This window comes from Protopterus annectens, chromosome 6.part1, assembly GCF_019279795.1.
Source record: "Protopterus annectens isolate FY-2018-M chromosome 6.part1, PAN1.0, whole genome shotgun sequence".
In the NCBI taxonomy this organism is placed as follows: domain Eukaryota; kingdom Metazoa; phylum Chordata; order Ceratodontiformes; family Protopteridae; genus Protopterus; species Protopterus annectens.
Window position 1 is genome coordinate 469,578,741 of NC_056738.1, and position 21,048 is coordinate 469,599,788.

Below are 21,048 nucleotides of genomic sequence, written 5' to 3' on the forward strand. Positions count from 1 at the left end.
CAGAACCTCACTGAGACATAATATGACTGACAGTTAAACTGGGCATAGAATAAGCAAAGGTTTATCTCCCTTTATTCCACTATCCACTTCTGGCTTCCAGACATTTCCAGTTTATCTCGTAATCTGTAAGGTAGCAGTGGGGCATGTGAGCCGGGCAGAGCTTTGTTTACAAAGACATCTGTGGGAATATGCATTTGTATCATATGCTGGAACATGCAGTGTTTGTGACTTTTACAAAGCTGTGTTTGTCTGCTCTTGGCTTCGGTGCTGTTTCTCTGCAGTGTTAGGTTAATGTGTTGACTGGATTTTTTACATTGATGGTGAGATAATATCGATACACAACAAAGTCTGTTTTCTTTTTTAATGTAGCTACACACGTTCTTTGCTGGTGTGCTTGAATATCTTCTTGAGTGCTAGCCCATAATGTCTTAACCAGTACACGCACCTGTCTGACTTAGAGCACTAATGTTTCATAAACAGATTGACACACCAGCTGTAGATGTGGTCTTTAGACTCTCACTCTATATGCGGCCTGGGAACTGGGTACCTACATTCCACAGAGAGGTGAAGCAGTTGGCTGTAGCACAGTCTAAATCTTACTTTTTCTTGGAGCACCTAATTCTCAGACTTCCAACCATACCTCTCAACGTCTTAGTGCAAGAAATCTGGACACAGCATAAAATAATGGGGAAAAAAGGCTCAAAAATAGAGTCAGATTTTAAATACTGCTCTTACAAACTTAGAAAGTTAATTAGACTAGCAGGATTTGTGTCAGCATGCATTTTCTGAAGGATGTGGAGTCTGAATCTTAAATGTATGTCGTTATTATGACCAGTCCTCAGTAATTTGACAGAAAACCACACATTTTATGGGGAACCAACCAAAAATATGAGACAAAAATCTGGACATTCTGCAGAAGTCTGGACAGTTAAGCAGTATGCTTCCAACCAGCTGCAAGAAGAAATCTGGAGTAGATCACACCTTTGGATGATCATATTGTGATGGTGAATTGTGATAAAAAGAGACCCATTTCTGCAGCTAAATCTGCAACATCACCTTTGTGGATAGGAATAGAATTATGGACATTTGCATATAATCATGCCTCCTAAACTCATGTACACTTTGCAGGTTGTGTTTACAAATTCATCAGTTTACATGGTATTAAGCCTAATATTTTATAAAGCTAGTAAAATAATTGACACAGCATAATGGCATTTGGTAAAATCAAAATGTCTGGACTCTTGATTCTTAGAAAGTATTTATGAGGCATAGCAGTTGGCTTAATCCCTGGTAGTTAAAACCTTATATATAAATTGGTATTGGTCTCTAGGGGATAAAAACATATCCCTTATCTTTGCATAAAGTGACAGTTTAAAAGTCCAATGAAGGGATGTACACCTACTTTTAAACTATGCTTTAAAATTTATTTTTGGTTATTGTATTGTGTGATATTCTTTTTTTTTTTTCTGACAAGTTTCCTCTAGTAACCCCTCTGAATTCATTTTTAACGTCTTGCAGTCCAAAGCAAAGAGCAGGCATCAGACCATTTGACTCCAACTTATATTTGTAACGTACCTTATGCAGTGGTTAATAAGCTGCTGACAGGCAGTACAGTTTGATTTTTCATGATTTTCTTTCATGCAAAGCTAAAGCTAGGAAAACTTTATCTGGTATATCTGGTCTCCAGCAACTACAGCAGGGGGTGAGAACTATGTAACAATTGTTTTTAAATTCAAAGAGTGTGAGTAATATTCATTATTGTCAGCTGGTCAAGATTAGCATTTTCAGGGAGAAAATAGTGGCTTTAATAAATAAGAACAAGTTATTATCTTGATGTAAGATGTTTCAGATTACCTCGTCTGAGGAATGTCTTTGGAAATGAAGGACGTTGTTCTCTTTTCCTTGTGTCCATATTGGAAGGCAGTAGACCATGACAAACAGCTCATGCATCCAGCTTGTCTTTAGACCTTGGCTTTCACAGCAGGTTTCATCCTGATTTATGATCATTTCGTGAACAATGTACTTTTAGGTGCTGAAAGTTTCCAAGTTAAATGCTGCACAGGCTGATGGGTGATGACAAGGTGCATATTTTGCTTGCTTTCTCACACAGTATAGTAGTAAAATTGAACTGTAAAACCGGTGAAGGGTGTTAACACACGTTGTTCTTTCCCCTGAAGTAATATTTCATATAGATAGCAAAGTAAGTTGAAGTGTAATACAACTTTGATTGCTCCTTATTAGTCCTGCATGAATTTTCCTTTGGTACAAAAGCTGACATTGGTCAAAGATCACTATTAATGTAGCCATGCAATACACACGTAGCCCAATTATGCAAACACTGTTTAAGGTATAAACATTATCTGAAAGAATATTCCTTATTACATGTGTTTGCTTTGCTGTTTAACCAGCTTTTGTTTTTCTTCGGCAGTCACAGACCTCAGGCCATAAAGTTCCACTCAGTGACTATTTTGAGTTTCATAAAGGTTGGTAGAAGCCTGATCCTCACTTTAGAAGGGATGCTTTTTCTGTTGTCTTGTGTAACAGTATGTATGACTGTTGTCCAGGCAGCACACATTCACCGTGCTGCAAATTAATCTTTGCATCTGCCTCTGCTGTTGGTGTAGAGGGTTAAGGCTAAGAGCTGTAGTTCCTGTGGTACAAGGTTTAATTCCTTCAGCCCTCATTTGCTTACTCCATGACCTTGAGGAAGTCACTTAACCAGACATTGCTCCTGGGTTGCCTCTGAAAAATGGCTGAGTGTCCAGTGGGCCTACCTGGTTAACAAAAATAGGTATTATTATTATTATTATTATTAATAATGTTGTCTACTATTAGGTATTTGACCTCTTCTGAATTACTTCCAGGTCACACAAATACTGAGGTTAACATCACTAAGATGAGAGATCTGTACCGCTGGTTGCTTAAATCCTCTGCTTTCCCAGACAACCCCCAAGAGTACTGTCAATAACTTGGCATTTTTTTTTTTTATCCTTTGTTGACCGAGTTAGTCCCACTAGTCTGTTAGCCTCTTTTCAGATGAGACCCAAGATGGCATTAATACTACTAAGGGAAATTTAGCCAGGGCATCAGGTATTTCTGCTACCCTTTTTGATGGGAGCTGTGGGATCTTGTACATTCACTTGAGCTACCCACAAATTAAGAAGAAGGGGCCTTGGTCTGGCATCTTATCCAAAGGACAGCACACTCTGGAGTGCAGTAACCCACATATGTATGCTACACTGCAGTAACAGCAATTGTTCTTCCTGGTGTGTGAATAGAACCCATAGCCTTTAGCACTAAAAGTGAATGTGTTACCTGTCGTGCCACTGACATTGCTTAGCAGAGCTGGCACCAATGCCACCACTGATGGTTACAAATGTGCCACTATTGTTAACTTATCTATATATTATAGAACTGAATTATGAATGCCACTGTTAGTAAAACTCAGAAAAGATATTTAAGAAATAAGTGCATTTGCATTATCCTACTCTGAAACATAGGTTAGAAATATGATCCTGTCTGCCACTATCTTTCACAAACACCAGTTAGTATATAACTCCAATTAAAGAAATAATCCCACACTTAATACACTGTTAGGTTGATTACACTGACGCTTTAACACCACTCAGATTTCAGGAAGGCATATTCCCTACCACCATCTTGGTATGACCTCATTCACTACCACCATCATGGTTGAACTTTTGAGGAAAGGCTCAGTGTCTCCTTTTAACTGTTCCTACAGTGAGCAATTCTAAAAGACACTTTGTAATGAACATAAATATGCAGTAAATACAGCTAGAGTGAAGTCCATTTACTGTTCAGATGTACCAGTGGTTTTGTTAAGTGATCAAAACCTTAGGTTATCAAACACCTAAAGGTCAATCACAAAATGTTGAAGTCTGAAAATTGCAAATGGCAGTTTCCACACAGGGAACTGAGTCATTTGGCCATTATGCATATTTTGTTCTTTCTCCGCTGTAGAGTGATCTTGGAGTTAGTATATTCAGTTAAGGGTGTGTGGGGGGCACAGCTATATAACTTTTTTTTTAATTTGGCCAATGGCATTGTTTCCCTGCGTGGAAACAGCTGTTTTTGATCTTAAGGGTTCGATATTTTGTGATTGACCTTTAGGTGTTCAACAACCTAAGGTTTCGATCATGTAATATAGACCCAGTTTTGACAGTCTATCTTAAAACTTCTCTCTGTGTGTAAAGCTTAAGTAATACAGTGCTCAGAGTTTAGAAGATATTCCTTCCATGGAGATGCACTACAAAAACAGAATGAGGGCCTACTAACCATGTTGCAGTATAATTTAAAAAACATTCCCTAGCCCAGAACTACACTTAAGGTAATGCTTTTGTTCATCCGTAAGACAAAATGTGTGACATCTTTAAGCCTTGGAAACCTATTTTCCTTTAAAACTTTCCTAGGAGGAGGCCTGTTGTCTTTTATGTTTCTGTCATCTCAAGGAAGAAACTTGAAGTATCAAACCATCCAGTCTTGTGAGAAAGGAAAAAGCTCCTGCTTCTGAAACTTAGATTTAGATGGGGCATAGGACATAGGATATTCTTATGCTAGTTTCCTTCTGTAGGTCACAAGACAGGAAGTACGATTTTTTTCAGTCTACTTCTGTTGAGCTCAGAAAAATGTGGAAGCATTTTAATAACAGTGACATGACCTAAGTGCACACACAGATTAATTCTGTAATAGCTGGCTTACTTAGGCTAATGCAATTATTTCATCATTCATAAACTGCAAAATGCAGATTTAAAACACAAGTATATTAATGCCTTAATATACTGAGTACTTTCATGTGCGTTGTTAGGTTATCTTGGAGGCATTGCTACTACCAGTTTCAAATTATTTTTTTATTACTACTGAGCTTAAAAATATTACATATGAGCTGTCCTCTAAATGGAAAGCATTTTATTTTTCCTAATTTTTCTTGTCTGTCAAATAGAGCTATATTAATGAGCAGTTATTAGCTGTATACATACTTTTCAACCTCTTAGAGCAAGAAATGTGGACAAAGCCATGAAAAAAGTGTAACAAAGGTCCAAAAATAGGGACAATTTTTAAATATTGCTCTTACAAACTTAGAAAGTTGATAGAATAACAGGCTTTACATTAGCATGAATTGTCTGAATGGTATGAAGTCTGAAACTCAAATGTCTTATTATTTTTTAATTTCAATCTTTAATGATCTGCCACAAATTTGCCAGAAAAAAACAATTTTATGAAAAACGGACCAAAAGTATGAGGCAAAAATCTGGACATGATTCAAAAATTTGTACTGTTGAGAGGTATGCTGTCTAATAATGTACAGGGGAAGGGATGTCTGTTGAATTCACCTGAAAAGTCGCTAAACAGATCATGTCTACATTTAAAAAATTATGTAGGTTCTATTTAATCCAACTGATTGGACTGAGAAGTTTGACAGGTAAGCTGTCATTATTGCAGATTATGTCATTCAAGTTTGCTGCTGTTATTTGCATAACTTGCTCCAGAAGTCCTTGCCTTAACAACTAGATAACTCTCTGACCCTCTTTGAGGATATTGGGGTAGGAGCACAATATTTTCACAGTATGTTTTTGCTTATAATAGGTTCAAAGGTTGGTACTAGGCTAATGGCCCTAGGGCCTATACAACCCTAGCCATAATAATTCCCTGGCTATTTCTTCCCTGGACCCCTGTCTAGCAAGGTGACTGACATGATCTCCGGGGTGACTTTCCTATCTCCCATCCAATCGTCAAGGTTCCTTTTGAAGAGGGCCAAAGGGGCGCTCTGCTTGACATGTATGGGCAGTTTATTCCAGAGTCTGGGGAGTCTCTGGGTCAGGAACCTATTCCTCCAGCATGTTTTGTTCATTGTGATGACAAGGTTTAGATCCCTGGAGTGTGTGACTCTGAGGGATTGGGATTTCTTTAAGTGCAGCATGTCCAACAGCTCTGGGTTTGACATGACCTTGTATGTTAAGCAGAGATCGCCTCTGAGTAGACGATATGTGACAAGAGTATAGCTGGAGTTTTTTTAGACAGTTTTTTTTAGATGGTCAGCATAGGGCATCTGCTTTAGGCCTGTGATTCTTTTAGTGAGGTATTTCTGCGGCCTTTCCAGTTGTTACAGATGTCTTGAGAGGTACATACCAAACAGGGCGTTGTATTCTGTAATGGGTCTAATGACGGATGAGTGCAGTTATTTATATCATTTATTGAAAAAAATATTGTAGACGTACACCTACCTTGCTTCCTACTTAACAGATTAACACTAGCTGAAATTGATCTTTATTGTCACAGTCAAAGCTTAAACTTGTTCTGCAACAAGAACAGTCTGAAAAAGAAACAAACAAATTAGGTACTGAGCACTAAACAGTAATTATCTCACTGTGCGCTGGGGTCTCGAATAATAATTCCCCCCACAATGCTCTGGGGTCCATTAGTGGTTAGCTTGGCGCCTTCAGCGGTTTGATCTTATTACTTTGCCTTTCTTGTGGATTGGTTACCAGTGCAGTGGTGGAAAAATGTTCATTTTTCAGCCGAAATAACTGCTTTTCTAAGGAAGAACCCCCGTTTCAGCAGTGTATATGGTAGGGGGAAATTGCTAGCCGTAATTCACTTGTGGTATTTAAGTGCAATTCACCTGCATATATTCCTTTTGTTAATACTAGAGTAAGCTCTGCTTGGCACCAGATGCATTTCACATGTACTTTGTTTAGAAATTGCACAAGCAATTCTTCTATGACTTTTACCCAAGCAAATGTGATATATATACATCTTGTTTTTATCATGATGAATATTTATTTTAGACTACTGCAAGACTTTGTCTATATTCCGACTTTTTGTATCTCATGATCTTTATTGTGATTTCTTTATAAAAATATGACATTTTAAAGGTAAGTTTAAGCTGTTGCATGCTTGTGTAAAAAAGGTTGCCCGTGCTTTTGTCAGCAAACAATATTTTTGTCATTAATTTGGATAATGTATTGGGTCACTTAAGGAAACTTTACTAAAATAATGATGTGAAACTCTCCCCCCTTTTAAGGGTGGTAGGATTTGGGTGAATTGATACTTCTGCCAGCAAAACTTTATTAAAAAGGGAGGATGGCACCTCCCTTAACCCCCTCCCATGTTTAAGACTAGTCACAAATCTAGGGGGTGTTAGGGGGTTACTATTCCAACTCACTAATGGAATTAATGATAACTATAACGTGATTACTTATTTTGCCAGAGATGTAGAGGTAGTTAGCTATTTAGAACCTTAGGTATCTCACTGTTACAAAAATCACTTAGCATGAGTCACCACCCACTACAAGTATTACCAGACAATTGTGGATTTTTTCACCAACCATAAACGTGACACTGCCTGCTGTTTGTAGGCCGTGGGGCGTAGGCCACATCCTGCATGATACCAGAACATTAATTACAGGAACTGAAAGAGGGTGTTCGAGAACACCAGTTGCTGCAACATGAAGGAATCTTTCTGGAGTTCAGACTGATGGGGCAGTTGTGTCTTGCTTCATTTTAACACTATTAATCATGGCTGAGGTTATGGTTTTGGTCATGATGAGTTTAAGAGTTGTTTAGTGCTGTATCCTATTCACAACATTTGTTTATCTGTCTGCAATGAGCTACACATGAATTACAGTGATTTTTCCTTTCTCTATAGTGATAACTCCCAGTGGGAAGGCTGCAATGGCCGAGCATAATTTGCTTCTGTCTTTCACAATAGACAATGGCAATGACACAGATCATCAAGAAAGGAAGTGTAGCTTTTCTTTTTTTAACTTTCCTATATTTATGTTGAGAGTATCTTGCATGAGATTTGCTATCAGTATTTTTGTTCGTATTGACTTACCTCAGCTTTTCCATAAATGGCCTGATTATTCTAAGGCTGGCATGAAATGATAGTCCTTAAAGGCATTGCTTTCAGAGGTTCACTTACAAGTGTAGTCATTCTGTCACTTGAGATAGATATTAAAATAGCTGTCTCTGTGGAGCGTAACTGATGCATAGTTCAACTCTGTGCCATACGTCTGTGGGAAAAATTGCCTTTCTAAGATGCTGATTGTCAGAACAGTTTTGTTAGCACAATTAAATGCCTCTGAGTTTTGCTAGCACAATTAAATGCCTCAGTTCTTGTGCAGAACAGCCTTGACATGGTAGAGCAATCGGAACGTGTTTCAGATCAGATTTATTCCTTCTGAAGAATAATGTCTTGGATTCCTACCTATCCTAAGTGAAACTTTACTCATTTCATAATACACTGTTCCATTAACTGCTCACATAATGATTTTCTTCTGTTTATTGTTTATATAAAGTTACCTTCTTCAAGTTATGTACTACTGGCAAAGTGTGATATATTCCACCAGCACTGCATTTACAGTGTGATACAGTCCACAGACAACAGGGCCTAATTTCACCAAAAGAGATCAGGCAGATAGAGTGTATATTTCATGGTAATGGGCATGTTTTGATGGCTGATCTTCAGCCCGGTAACCTTACATTCCAGTAAATAGTTTTTACATATAAATTGGTCTACACTGGAATGGACTGTGCCAGGAACTCTCTTTTGGTAAGAAGCAGGCAGTTAATGTGTTGATTGCCTTTCCTCATGTTACGAGCTGGTTTGAAAGTTTAAACCTGCCATGTTTGGCAAACATTTTATAAGATATAGCATTTACCCAATTCTGACTGGCAGGGGCTGCAAGGTCAGACACTGCAGATATGACTAAGTAATACAGTGCAGGCAACTGTTCCAGGCAGGCATATTGGTCCACACTAAACCCTTAGTTTTATTTTTTTTTTTCATGAGCAAATACAAGAGCCAAAGATGAGGTCTAAGACCATGAAATATGTTTCATGTCCTTTGTGAATGACTCATTCATTACTTTTCCTTTTCCTTAACAGACTGTCCATTTTTTTAGTCTTCATGACTTTTGTTTCTTACAGAGAAAATACTCATCTATCCATCGTGCTTGGGAATGAGCTCTGAATGAATCTTTTCTGAAGAATGTGAGTCTAGGGTGGAATATTAGGAGGAAATGAGAATGGCAGGAGATTTGCTGGTGTAGCAGTGTTTAGCCTTTACCTCATCACTTACAATAGGTCCATGCATGTGGGACAAAGGCCATTGATCGGAATACTAGAGCCATAATCTGAACGTTTACTCATTTGCTTTTTATAGGTAATCACACCTGTATTAGGATTTGCAGTTGCACAGGTATACTAAATATGCTGGGACGCTACTGAATGAACAGACTCTGGCTGGCATGCTGCTTTTGCAGGCAGGCAGCTTATTGTATTGCCATTTGAACTGCAGAGAAGCTTGGTTACCTACAAAATTGCTTGGAAATGAAAGCCTGATGATTGTACCAGATTGGCTCCCACATGGGCCGAAGGGTAGCACCGGCATTGTACAGCTGCCTGCAGAATTGTACCTGCAGCAAGTTTGGGAAATCTGAGCTGTGCAACCTGTGGTTGTGGTTAGGGCTTTAAATTATACTGTAGTCTGGGCTTTTACCTCCTCTTGGAGGTTAGAGAAAGTGATAAAGAAATCCAGATTTAGTCCATAAGTCCAGCATAATGTGCAGGAAACCTGACAGATGTGCAGGACTGCATTACCTAGAGATTAATAGCCGGACTAAAAATAAATATTATGATTCTCAAATTTTGATCAAGAGTTGATAGCTTACCTTAAAGGTAGTAAGATTTCAAGTTGTTACACTTGTATGTGCTTTATGAAATTCCATTCTTTCTAGAAGAATATTTATCACCAGTATGCCTTAAGCAAGGGTCCAGAGCGTCTTTTGGGTTCATAGTACAGCACTGCTAATCTTTTCACTCGGGCCTTCGGTATCAAGTGTCATAGCCATTGAAGAATACTGGACCTCATCCACTGACACTACCTTGGCATTTTCTGTTCTTCTTCTTCTTCTTTCAGCTTTTCCCAGTTAGGGGTCGCCACAGCATTTCACCTGTCCGCTCATGATTGGCAGTGGAATTTTACAGTGTAAAGTTGCCAGCCCGGTGCTCAACCTTCTAGAGAACGCACACATGCACACATTCACACCTAGGGCCAGTTTAGAGTGTCCAGTCCACCTACAGCATGTCTTTGGAATGTGGGGGGAAACTGGAGCATCCGGAGGAAACCCATGCGACCACAGGGAGGACATGCAGACTCCATACAGAAGGCACCCCAGCCGAGGATCGAACCGGAGAACCTCTTGCTGTGAGGCGGCAATGTTAACCGCTGCACCACCGTGGCTGCCCCTTGGCATTTTCTGTTGAAATCTGATATTAAGAACCAAACATAGATTTTTCCATGCTAACTGGAAAGGATGAACATTTTTACTCTAAAGAAGTCATTCCTAGTGTGGATGTGGCTAGTACTTATTTTTGCCTGTCTAAATGCCATATTTGACAGGACTAAGATGAAAGTACACTAAACGGAATATGGAGAACCTAAAGGCAGTATAACAGGTTTTACTGAAACCCTGCGTAATATGTTTGGTTAATCACAAGGTTAAGGTAAGATAAAAAATTAAACCTGTTGCACTTCTGTAAATATATTTATTATTTATTTATTTGCATTTGATTATCAGGAAAATCTGACTGGGTAAAGTCTGTTTTCATCTGAGGCTAAGGAAGAAAAGCTCCGCATTACATACATTTGTATGTTGTTACAATAAAAAATTATTTTATAATGAATATGCAATTTGATAGGTGATACCCTTGGTACATACAGAGTATATTCAGTTTTTTAAGCTCCTACACATTAATGGAACATTCAGCATTAGTTTACAGAGCACATAGGCAGACATGTTGTACAACAAATGAGGTGTATGAATGTTCTATCTAAACAGTGAAAGTTCACTTGCTTGTCCTGGGAGGCTGGCCTAACCTCTTCCTATTGAGGGCACCCCCCCCCCCATCAGCTCCTCTGAGCCCACTATTCCAATTTCCCAAGGGGAATCATGCCTCCACATGTTGAATTCCATCAGCTTTACTGATGCTAAGCACTCTGATAGTTTGGAGTTCATTTCAGACACCATTTGGTAGCACTACCACCGGGTAGCACCTAGTGCTCCTTGTGTAAGCCAGAACCACCTCCCTGTCCCAAGGAAGGGCAAACTGGCAACAGTTCTCAACTCTCATTTTACGTAGCTGGTTCCTACAGAAACCAAACCACAAGTGGAAATTGGTTCACCTGTGACATAGTTAGTGGTTTAGCCTTTAATGCCACTGAGATGGTTGAGAAAAATACTTCTCATCTTTTGTATCAAACAAATCTGGCTGCAGATGAAGCAGAGAAGTAATTTCTGCAAGCTTAGGCTTATACATAGAAGTGTGATATGGTTTTCACATTTGCATAACAGTTTGCGGAGTTGTCTAGAATTGTTAATGCAGAGTGACTGTTTGAAGGTATGCCAGTATCAAAAGAATTCTGATCATGAACAGTTTTTGCAAATTCTGCTTTCAAATACACATATTGCACATGCACAGCAGTCATGTGATCCTCAGTTTTTAATAGTGTTTATGGGAAGCAGGAAACAACAGTGTTATAATAGTAAGTAAGTCCGAACCAGACAAGGAGAACGAGCATCTTACATATTCACAATTTTCACATATTTCATTTCCCACTGCATAAATATCTATAGAACACTGGCAGAAGAAACATGCTAGCATGTGTTTGTCAGGTTGTGTCATTCCACTGAGCAGCTATGACATCTCTGTGTGACTCTTGAGAAAACTGATTAACATGTAAGCCAGCACACTGCATGCAATCTGTTGGATGTGGCTACGAATTCTGTGTAGCTGCTGACACAGGAGCAGCACAGTCCTCTACAAAACCTGTTTTACTGCAGAACATCAAGAAATTTCCAGCAGCCCTATGCTGACACCTCAGCATTCTTGTGGCAGGCCAGGCTTCTGTACAGTGCTCACTGCAAACTCATCCAGACAGGACAGCTTTGTAATTATTAATCAGTTTTTCTGAAGTCCTCATCCTCTGTAAGAGTGCACGTCACAGTGATGAGTCTACCAGGAAAGACAAGACAAATGTGAGATGGGCTGCAGAAGATTCATCAGAAAATTGTCTGCAGTCTATCAGACAAGATAAATGTGAGGTGGGTCGCAGAAGATTCATCAGGTACTTGTCTGCAGTTCATCAGACAAGACAGATGTGAGATAGGCCACAGAAGATTCATCAGAGAATTGTCTGCAGTTCATCATACAAGACAAATGTGAGATGGGCCACAGAAGATTCATCAGAGAATTGTCTGCAGTCCATCAGACAGGATAAGTGTGAGATGGGCCACAGAAGATTCAACGGATACTTGTCTGCAGGCTATTAGACAAGATGAATGTGAGATGGGTCGCAGACGATTCGTCAAAGAATTGTCTGCAGTCCATCGGATAGGATAAGTGTGAGATGGACCACTGAAGATTCATCAGAGAATTATCTGCAGTCCATCAGATAAAACGAATGTGCAATGGGATGCAGAATATTCATCAGAGAATTGTTTGCAGTCCAGTCCATCAGACGAGACAAATGTGAGATGTGCCACAGAAGATTCATCAGGGAATTGTCTGCAGAATCTTCTAAAGACTGTACCATCTGGCATGGCAGCTGTATATCAGGATAACACCTGTCCATGAATGTCATACCTGTAAGGGATGGCTTCACAGCCTGATCCTGACCTAGATACAGTATGTTACATGTACTACCACAAACAGCTGCAGTCTCATGGAACCATTCTTAGTACTGTTTCACATGAGCCACAGCTTTGAATGTTGTACATCGCCTGAGTACTGCACTGGATATTAGTGTGTGTATGCATGCATGCATGTGTGAAATAAAAGATTACTAGGCAGTGTACCCTCAGCCCATTGTATTATAAGAAGCATTTTAACTGTCAAGGGTTTTCACAGCAGTTATCAGAAATGTAAGTGTTGGTACAGCTCTTTATGAGAGCCCAGAAACTCATGTACGAGCTTTACAAGTAACACATCAATTTATGTATTCTTCCCATTATGTATTGCTTATTTTCTGCAGCACTTTTCACGAGGGTTATAACAATGCCCTATGGAATAAGAATCTGTTTGTAGGTGTGTGTGTGTGTGTGTGTGTGTGTGTGTGTGTGTGTGTGTGTGTGTGTGTGTGTGTGTGTGTGTGTGTGTGTGTGAAAACATTTATTTGCAAAATGTTCCTTCTATACCCAATTTAACCTTGAAAGGAAGGGGTATGCATAACATGGGTCAGAGGACATAGCCTGCTCAGTTAGCATAAGGAGATAAACCCCTGACTGTGATCTGGAACACCCAAGTTTGAGTAATGGTTCCTGTATTTGCTGGAGCTGGGGTGTGCGAGGAGTGGTGTGATGTGCCATTACTTGATCTTCTATTCTCGGGGGAAGGGTTTGGGGGGGTGAATACCTCAGGTGCATGATCTTGTGGACAGATCCCCAACTGAGACTGGCTTCAAGCAGGAAAGGGCTGTCCTGAGAGTTTTCATCCTTCATGAAAAAGCGTGGCACACCCTTTCTGACACCCACTGAATGGTGATGCATGGGTGTGTTACTGACATATACAGTGGGGATATGGCCTTAAATAAAGAAAAAATAAACCTGCTCCTGATGGCTGCATCAATAACAGCCCCTCTCATTCATCTCTTATTGAGGTGATGAGGAAGTACAAGCCAGTAGAATAAGAGAGGGTCTTATGATTGACAGGCAGTGGGGATAAAAACATCAAAGAAAAGCTTTGTGAACATAAAGTAGCCAGTTGGTATTGGGATACCATATAGTATAGCAAGCAGTTAGCAATAAAACTATGTAAATGTCTCTGAACTGTATCAGTAAACATGTTTACAGTGCAGATTACTCATTTAAGGAAGCTTTATCTTGTGCGTCCCAGAACTGCTCTTTGTCTGCTGACCTAAATCTTAATAGGCATTTTGCAGCTAGCAGTGTCAGTATCCAAGTTAGCTAATTTTTTAACCTCCATAATGACATCTTGCAGGATTTGTCAGTTTATTCTGCAGTGTAATCCACCTGATAGAGAGGAGTTGTTTTATTCTGTAGTTACAGTAAAATCATTGGCATTCAACGGAAGTCAGGCATGACACAATGGTAGCACCTGAGTAAACATTGTCACGTAGACTGTGTACACGCCCTTAGTGCTGTTTTACATGCCACACGCCATACCACTAATGCCAAACCACAAAGGGCTTTTCTTACATAACACAAAACCTATTCAACATTTCTAAAAATCATACAAGACCATAAGAGGTAAAATCACACCTTTCAACACTTGCTGAACTTGCCTTATTCGGGAATATAGAAAACCAACAAGGCTTTGAGGAACATGTTGTTAGGACTGAAAAGAAAAGTTTTAGTTGGGGAATAAATATTACTTCTAAATTTGATCAGTCCTAATGACAAGAAAAAAAAACAGAGCTAAGCATGTGTATGTGGTTGCAGGGCTCTGATTTTCCCTGCCTACCATATGAAACAGAAGGACAAAACTAACTACTTCAGAGCCAGACATGAAAATATTCTTCATCCGTAACATAAAAATATTGAGAAGGTGATTCTGGTAGGATTAAATCTCTGGTGAGGGATACTGAGGAATGTTTGTTTTCCTCCCAAACCGCTATGGATATGCTACTTCAGAAGTAGAGATTCAGTAAGACTATAACTGGAAAGAATTTGGAAAGGTGCTTCTGGTAAGTAATAGCTCTAGAGAGGGATACTGAGGAATGTTTGGTCTCCTCCTACTCCAGAAAATTGTAATGTACAGCATGGATGTGGGAACTTACCCTTTGTAATAGACGCTGCATACAAAAGGATAAGGAGAACATTGATACTGATTGCAACTCCCAAACATTAACACTAGGCTAGTTGTTTTGTATGCTTTATTTAACTAATCTCTGCTTTGTTCTATGCATGCTGTAGATACGCCTTGAGCAGACTGAGTTCTTGCGACACAGTATTTTATGGGTTAAGAAATGCTCTAGCACATCTAGGTACACATCATGGTGGTCTTTCCACTTCTGAGCACTCAGCAGATCAGACCAGCCATCCTTCTCAGTCACACCCCTTCAGTTTTCTCCATCATTCCAAATATGTGCATTGAAGTCGTCATCTGTTTCTTCTTCTTTTGTAAAGCTATGTATATTGTTTTTGCATGCTATTCAAAACACTATGTACATGTATGTGTTGTTTGCCAGCTGGCCTGGGAGGTGGCTGCGAAGAGTCCTGTACCAGCCTACCAATACAATAAACAAACTTTAAATAAATAAATAAAACTTTACAAGTACAACTATAGATCTAATAAACAATACCCTGTTAAGCAGTACATCTAAGGTCTCCAAGAAAATTGAATACAGTAAATAGCTGCTAGTTGCCTATGCACAAATAACACAGACTTTCATTTTCGGCAGCTCTCTGATTGCACAAAAGCCAGCTGGTAGTGACACCCAATTGGAAGCCCAACAGTTATATTACATTGCATTTGCTTGATGGCAGAAAGAGACAAGCCTATCTGGTTTGCCATTGTAAATATCTTAACCTTCTACCTCCCACTTACCTTTTATTTTCTTTTTTTAACCTGCTCCATGTCCTCTTGAATGTCTGTGTGAATTTATTCTGTACCGCCTAATGTCCTTATATTCAGTGTTGTAGTATTCTTTACATATGGGTTGTATTCCACCCAAACGACCTGACGTCCAGCTTGTATACAAGAGGTTAGAGCCACTGCCTGTACGTTGGATGTTGCACATAAGCCCAGACAACGTCAGTCATAAAAGGGACATCTGCGTGTACTATCTTCAGACCTTTTTCGCTGCCATTCAGAAAGGTTGACTTGTACATTCGGTCTGTCGTTGGATCCCATCGGTTCATCTTACAGCTTCAGATAAGGACCCCATAGGAGATTCAATATATTGCTACCGCCTTTTGTTTTGTTCATATCATCCAGGAAGTGTGAGTGTAGGTGTGGAAGGCAAATTCCACATAAAGATAGCCACGAGCTCTGCTTGTTTTGTTTAGGGCGTACTCACGACCACTGGTCCTGTTCTATTTGTCAGGCCTTTGTCCCAAAAACTTTGGACAGTCATCTGTCAGCTTTGAATTTATACTTAGAAAACCAGACTTAAATGTCTGGCTAGGGACTCTATGAAGGGTTCTGTGAGTACTTCTGAGCCGTCTGTAAAGAGGAAGGTTCACAAAGCTCTAGCCCCTCTCACCTCTGGTCACATCCTTCCTGCTATCCCACTGATCTTTTGTGGCAGCTTTCTTTAATTTCCTTCCAGCTGCCTGATGTTCTTTTTCTTTTTATTGCTTTCAGAGCTTCCATGAAGTGCTCAAGATGTGATGTGGGTAGGGCCCTTTGAAAGGAACCTGTGTCCTTGATGTCACATCCCACCATTATGGTTGCCTTTGCCGCTGTCCTTTCTCTTTGCTGTGGTCCAGCCACATGTGATCAATACCTATAGATCCTTTTCCTGCTCACTTGATGTCATTTCCACTCCTCCCAACTGATACTTCACACTGGGTTGCTGGACCTCAAGTGCAGTGTTTTACATTTGTTTGTATTGGACCTCACCTGCCATAATTCTGCCTACTTGTTCACCCTTTCCAAAGTATTCACTAGACTGTTTCCACCATCTTACACTGCTACTGCTTCTATCTTTATGTCATCAAAGAACTTGATCATGTTGTCTGTTCTTTTATATGTCTGGAGCAAACACAATACAGACCCCTGCTGTGCTCCACTGGTTGTCCATTATTTTAGCCATTGCAATTCTCACAACTATTTGTGTCCTACAGTTCAACTATGCAGCTCTATGGTTCCTCAGTTCTAATCTTACCCCAACCCTTTTGGTTTTCCTATCAACTTCCCATGTGGGATAGTTAAAGGCCTTTTTGAAGATCAGGTAATCCACATTTACCAGTTCTTCCTTGTCAAATTATGTTATAACTATGTCATAAAACCAGATTAGGTTTGAATGATAGCACATTCTGGTCATGAACCCACTCTGGCTGCTTTTCTGGAGATTGTGGTTCTGTAGAAATGCTACCAGCCTCACCTTCCAGCTTATCATCATGATATCCCCTGCTGCTGTTCTTCAACTAACAGGTGTATAGTTGTCTATCTTTTCTTCTGTCCACTCCACCCTCTTTTGCAAGGGTACACAGTTACCTTTCTAAAGTTCTCTGGCAACTCTGCACTAGTTACTGACCTGCTGAAGGTTAGTGGAGGCCTATGCAACTGAGTTGTTTTTTAGTAGGTCCCTCTCTCTTTCTTCCACTCTTTCTTTCCCTCTGTCCTTCTCGCTCTCGCACTCTCTCTCTGATCCTCTCAGTAGTTCTGTCTTCTGGATTCCTATAAGAGGAGCAGTGTTCTGCTTCCTGATAGTGTCTTATATCTGGTCTTTGTTCACCTAACTGTATCCCTTTCAGAGCTGGTGTTCTAGATATGAGATCCCCCTCCAGGAAGGGCTGGCAACATTCTGCATGGGCTTACCTTAGACCTCCTTATATATAACATTGTTTCATTAATCTAAGCTGTTCTAGCAAATACAGCAATTTTTTTGTCTATTCTTAAAGCACAATTCTCATTTTGAAGTGATCACAACACTTCTCTGGCTAATACAACATTTCCTCTCTGTTCTTTAAGAAATACTTTTACTTACCTTATATGTGTAAAGGAATTACTTTTTATTTACAACTATACACAAAATACAGCATTATTTACAATATTCATATTCATTTGGACACTTTATTTGGTGAGCTCTGACAAACTATTTTCAGTATGTTGTGCCCACATGGTAGCTCAGCACACAGTTTTTTTTACAGCTGATCTCAGCTGGGCTACATGCATTACCTACTCACTAGGTGCTCAATTCTATCATCACCACTAGACCCACGTCTTATGGTTGGCCTATCTGTGATCTTGGTGAGGTTCTTTAGTTCTTTAACCGAACTGTCATGGGGAGACATTTTGGATTGTTGCTTATGTGACCCAGCGCTTGCCAAGGGTAACCCTACCAACTGCATATGCTTCTGATAATCAAACTTTAAGGATTACTGGGTTACACAGACCCCCTCCACCTTGATAACATCATGATGCAAGGAGGGGACTTGTATGATACTAACCTAAGTGTCAGGTTTTTTCATACTTCTGTGCAGGTCATACATTTTCCTTAAAAAAATACTATGTTCGAACACAAGGATGCTCTGAGTTTACTTCGTACCATAGCACCCTGGGACTGAGGTGGATCATTGAATTTGTAATTATGTCATCAGGTCTGCATCATACATTGTGGAAACACAGGTCAAGAGAGCTGCTGAGCAGTCAGCTGATTGCCATTTAGTAAGTTGGATGAGATGGTCTTGGGGTGGTGAGTGGACAAACCTGGGAAACCAAAACCTATTGTGAGGGTGTCCTGAGAAGAGCTAGCTAATGCTTCTCTGGGAGATGAGTTAGACTCCCACCTGCAGCAGAGCATTTCACACATAAGTGGTTTTCTGAATAGAGGGATGAATTTACTTCTCTTTTGCCGGGTGTATGAGTACTCATTCACAAATACTCTGCTTTCTCCTACTTTTACTATTTTGACCTTCTGCCACAGTTTTGATAAAATCAACTCTTTCTGTTGGTATGATTACATCCTTACTATTAAAGGTCTAGGTTGCCTTCTTATAGCTAGGTTTACAGTATACACATGATGTGCCCATTCAACTAATAAATCCTGCTCTGGAATACCAGTCCAGCTGCTTATTTGTGCTTTCATAAATTTAATGCAGTCTGTTCCTTCCAGCTTCTTTGGTAAAGCTGAAAATCTCAAGTTTTCCGTACATGCTCTGTCCTCTAATTCTATTATTTTTTTGAAACATCTCTTCCTGTGCAGTCTCATATTCAGCCAGCCGTTTCTTCATTTCGGCCTCTGATTTTTACAGCTTTATCATCTCATCTGAATGTAAAGCTTCTTCCATTTGTTCCAGCCTTTTGTTGTTTGTGTTAATATACTCTGTCAGTGTTTTGTTTATTTTAACCAGGTCTATATGCCGTTGTCTTATATCATCCTGTATGTTACTGGAAGTCATGTCTGAAGGTTGCAGTACTTTTTGCTGAACAGCTGCAGAACTCTCCCTAGGCAGTGTTTCTTTCTCACGTTTTGTAGCTGATTTTTTTCCAGGTCTTCTGTATTTTTTTATTCTTGGCATCCAGGCAGTGTACTTTCTAGCCAGTTACTGAAATTCACCCATAAACACAAGTCTACTGACCTTCTCTGCTGTGTTTCTGTTTTCACACTGGGAGAGGTAGAAGCAAGCTGTTAGTGTGCAGACATCTTCTGTTGATCAACAGTGCTCAGGTTTTAGTTAAAAAAAAAAGTGTTTTTCTTACATTGAAACTATAGCAAGCTTTTTACAATGAAACAGTAGCAAGCAGCTTCTACATTTAGACAACACACAGAGCCCTACAGTGCTCAGATTTGACAGCAAATGCAATACTGGCTTTTAAGCTGGTATTGCACTAAGAGTGATTGGTTAGATGTATGGCTGATTGGATTGCGCCCCTTTAACACTAACACTTTATACTCAGAGCAGTTGCCCCTTTCGCCCAGCTCTAGTTATGTTATTGCCTGTATGGTGTATGCAACCATTTAAGTAGAAGAGATTATCATCATGGCTACTTAAGTGGCAGTCAGTATTTGGCTTGAAAGGGCAGATAATTGGCTGGCATCACATAAGAGTTGCTTATCTGTCCTTGACTTAGAAGTCTACAAACAGTCTGTTTTCCAGTACTGCAAATGTAAGGACTGATGACTACCTGCTAGACAGTGCTAATCATGCCTGTGCAAGAGTGTGTGTGTGCGTGTGTGTGTGTGTGTGTGTGTGTGTGTGTGTGTGTGTGTGTGTGTGTGTGTGAGAGATTAGGTGTAGCAAAGAGGTATTATGTAGATTGCCTGGTGAGGTGAAGACCCTTTTTTGGTTAATGATTGAGTAAAGTAGTTATATACTGCTGTGGTGGTTCTGTGGTAGCATTGTCACCTCACAGTAAGACGTCCTGTTCGATTCTCAGCTAGAGTGTCTTCTGTATGGAGACATGCTTGAATGGGCGTACCTTCATTGAAGGTTGTGCATCAGGGCAGGCAAATCGGCACATAAAATTCTACTGCCAGTCATTAGAGGACCGGAGTTCCGCTGTGGCGACCCCTAACTGGGAAAAGCCAAAAGACACAACAACATTGAGTAAAGTAGTTACAGCTCTATGAGAATCTGTATGATTGCATACCCTGGAACCATATGACTGCATACCCTGAAACTATATGACTGCATATTTTGGAACCATATGATTGCATACCCTGAAACCATATGACTGCATATTTGGAACCATATGATTGCATACCCTGGAACCATATGATAGCATACTTTGGAACCATATGACTGCATGACCTGAAGTGTTTTGTGGGAAGTGCTACAACAATACGGGGTTCAACATCATACTGCCATTTAGTTTCTTGGTCACTATATTTGAGGATCAGTAGTTGTAATCCCATTCTCGCTGTTAAGTCACGTATGATCAAGGTGAGTTTACAGCTTATCAGTGGTATGTATTGTCTGCCATCCTGTTGGGATGGAACTCAGCATCTCTGAATATCATATGAGGTTACTGTATCAGGCAAGAGTAGATTGTTGTGTGCTTGTGAGGGAGAAGCCGTTACCTTTGCTGTGGGAGTTTAAGTATCTTTTTGTTTTAAATACCTTTATAAAGATATCACTTAAGACATAGACACACATACATTAGCAGAAAAGAAAAGAAACTATATTAACATTTTTCTATTTACACACATCATACATTAGGTTTTATTCCATTACAACAACTGTCTTTCAGTCCAGCATTACACCAATTACTCATTTCCTGCCTTCTCTTAAACTCCTGTACTGTTCCCACAGATTCCATTTATTTCTATGTAATTTGCTCCTTCCCTTTTCCAACGATGCCTCTTCCACTTCTTTTATGTGTTTTACAATATTCAAT

The 21,048-nt window shown here is 39.8% G+C and overlaps 1 protein-coding gene across 1 annotated transcript in view; it reads left to right on the forward strand.

The window, feature by feature from the left end:
• COL18A1 (collagen type XVIII alpha 1 chain) overlaps positions 1 to 21,048 on the forward strand; it is a 1,701,455-nt gene that overhangs the window by 547,301 nt on the left and 1,133,106 nt on the right. The window lies entirely within an intron of this gene.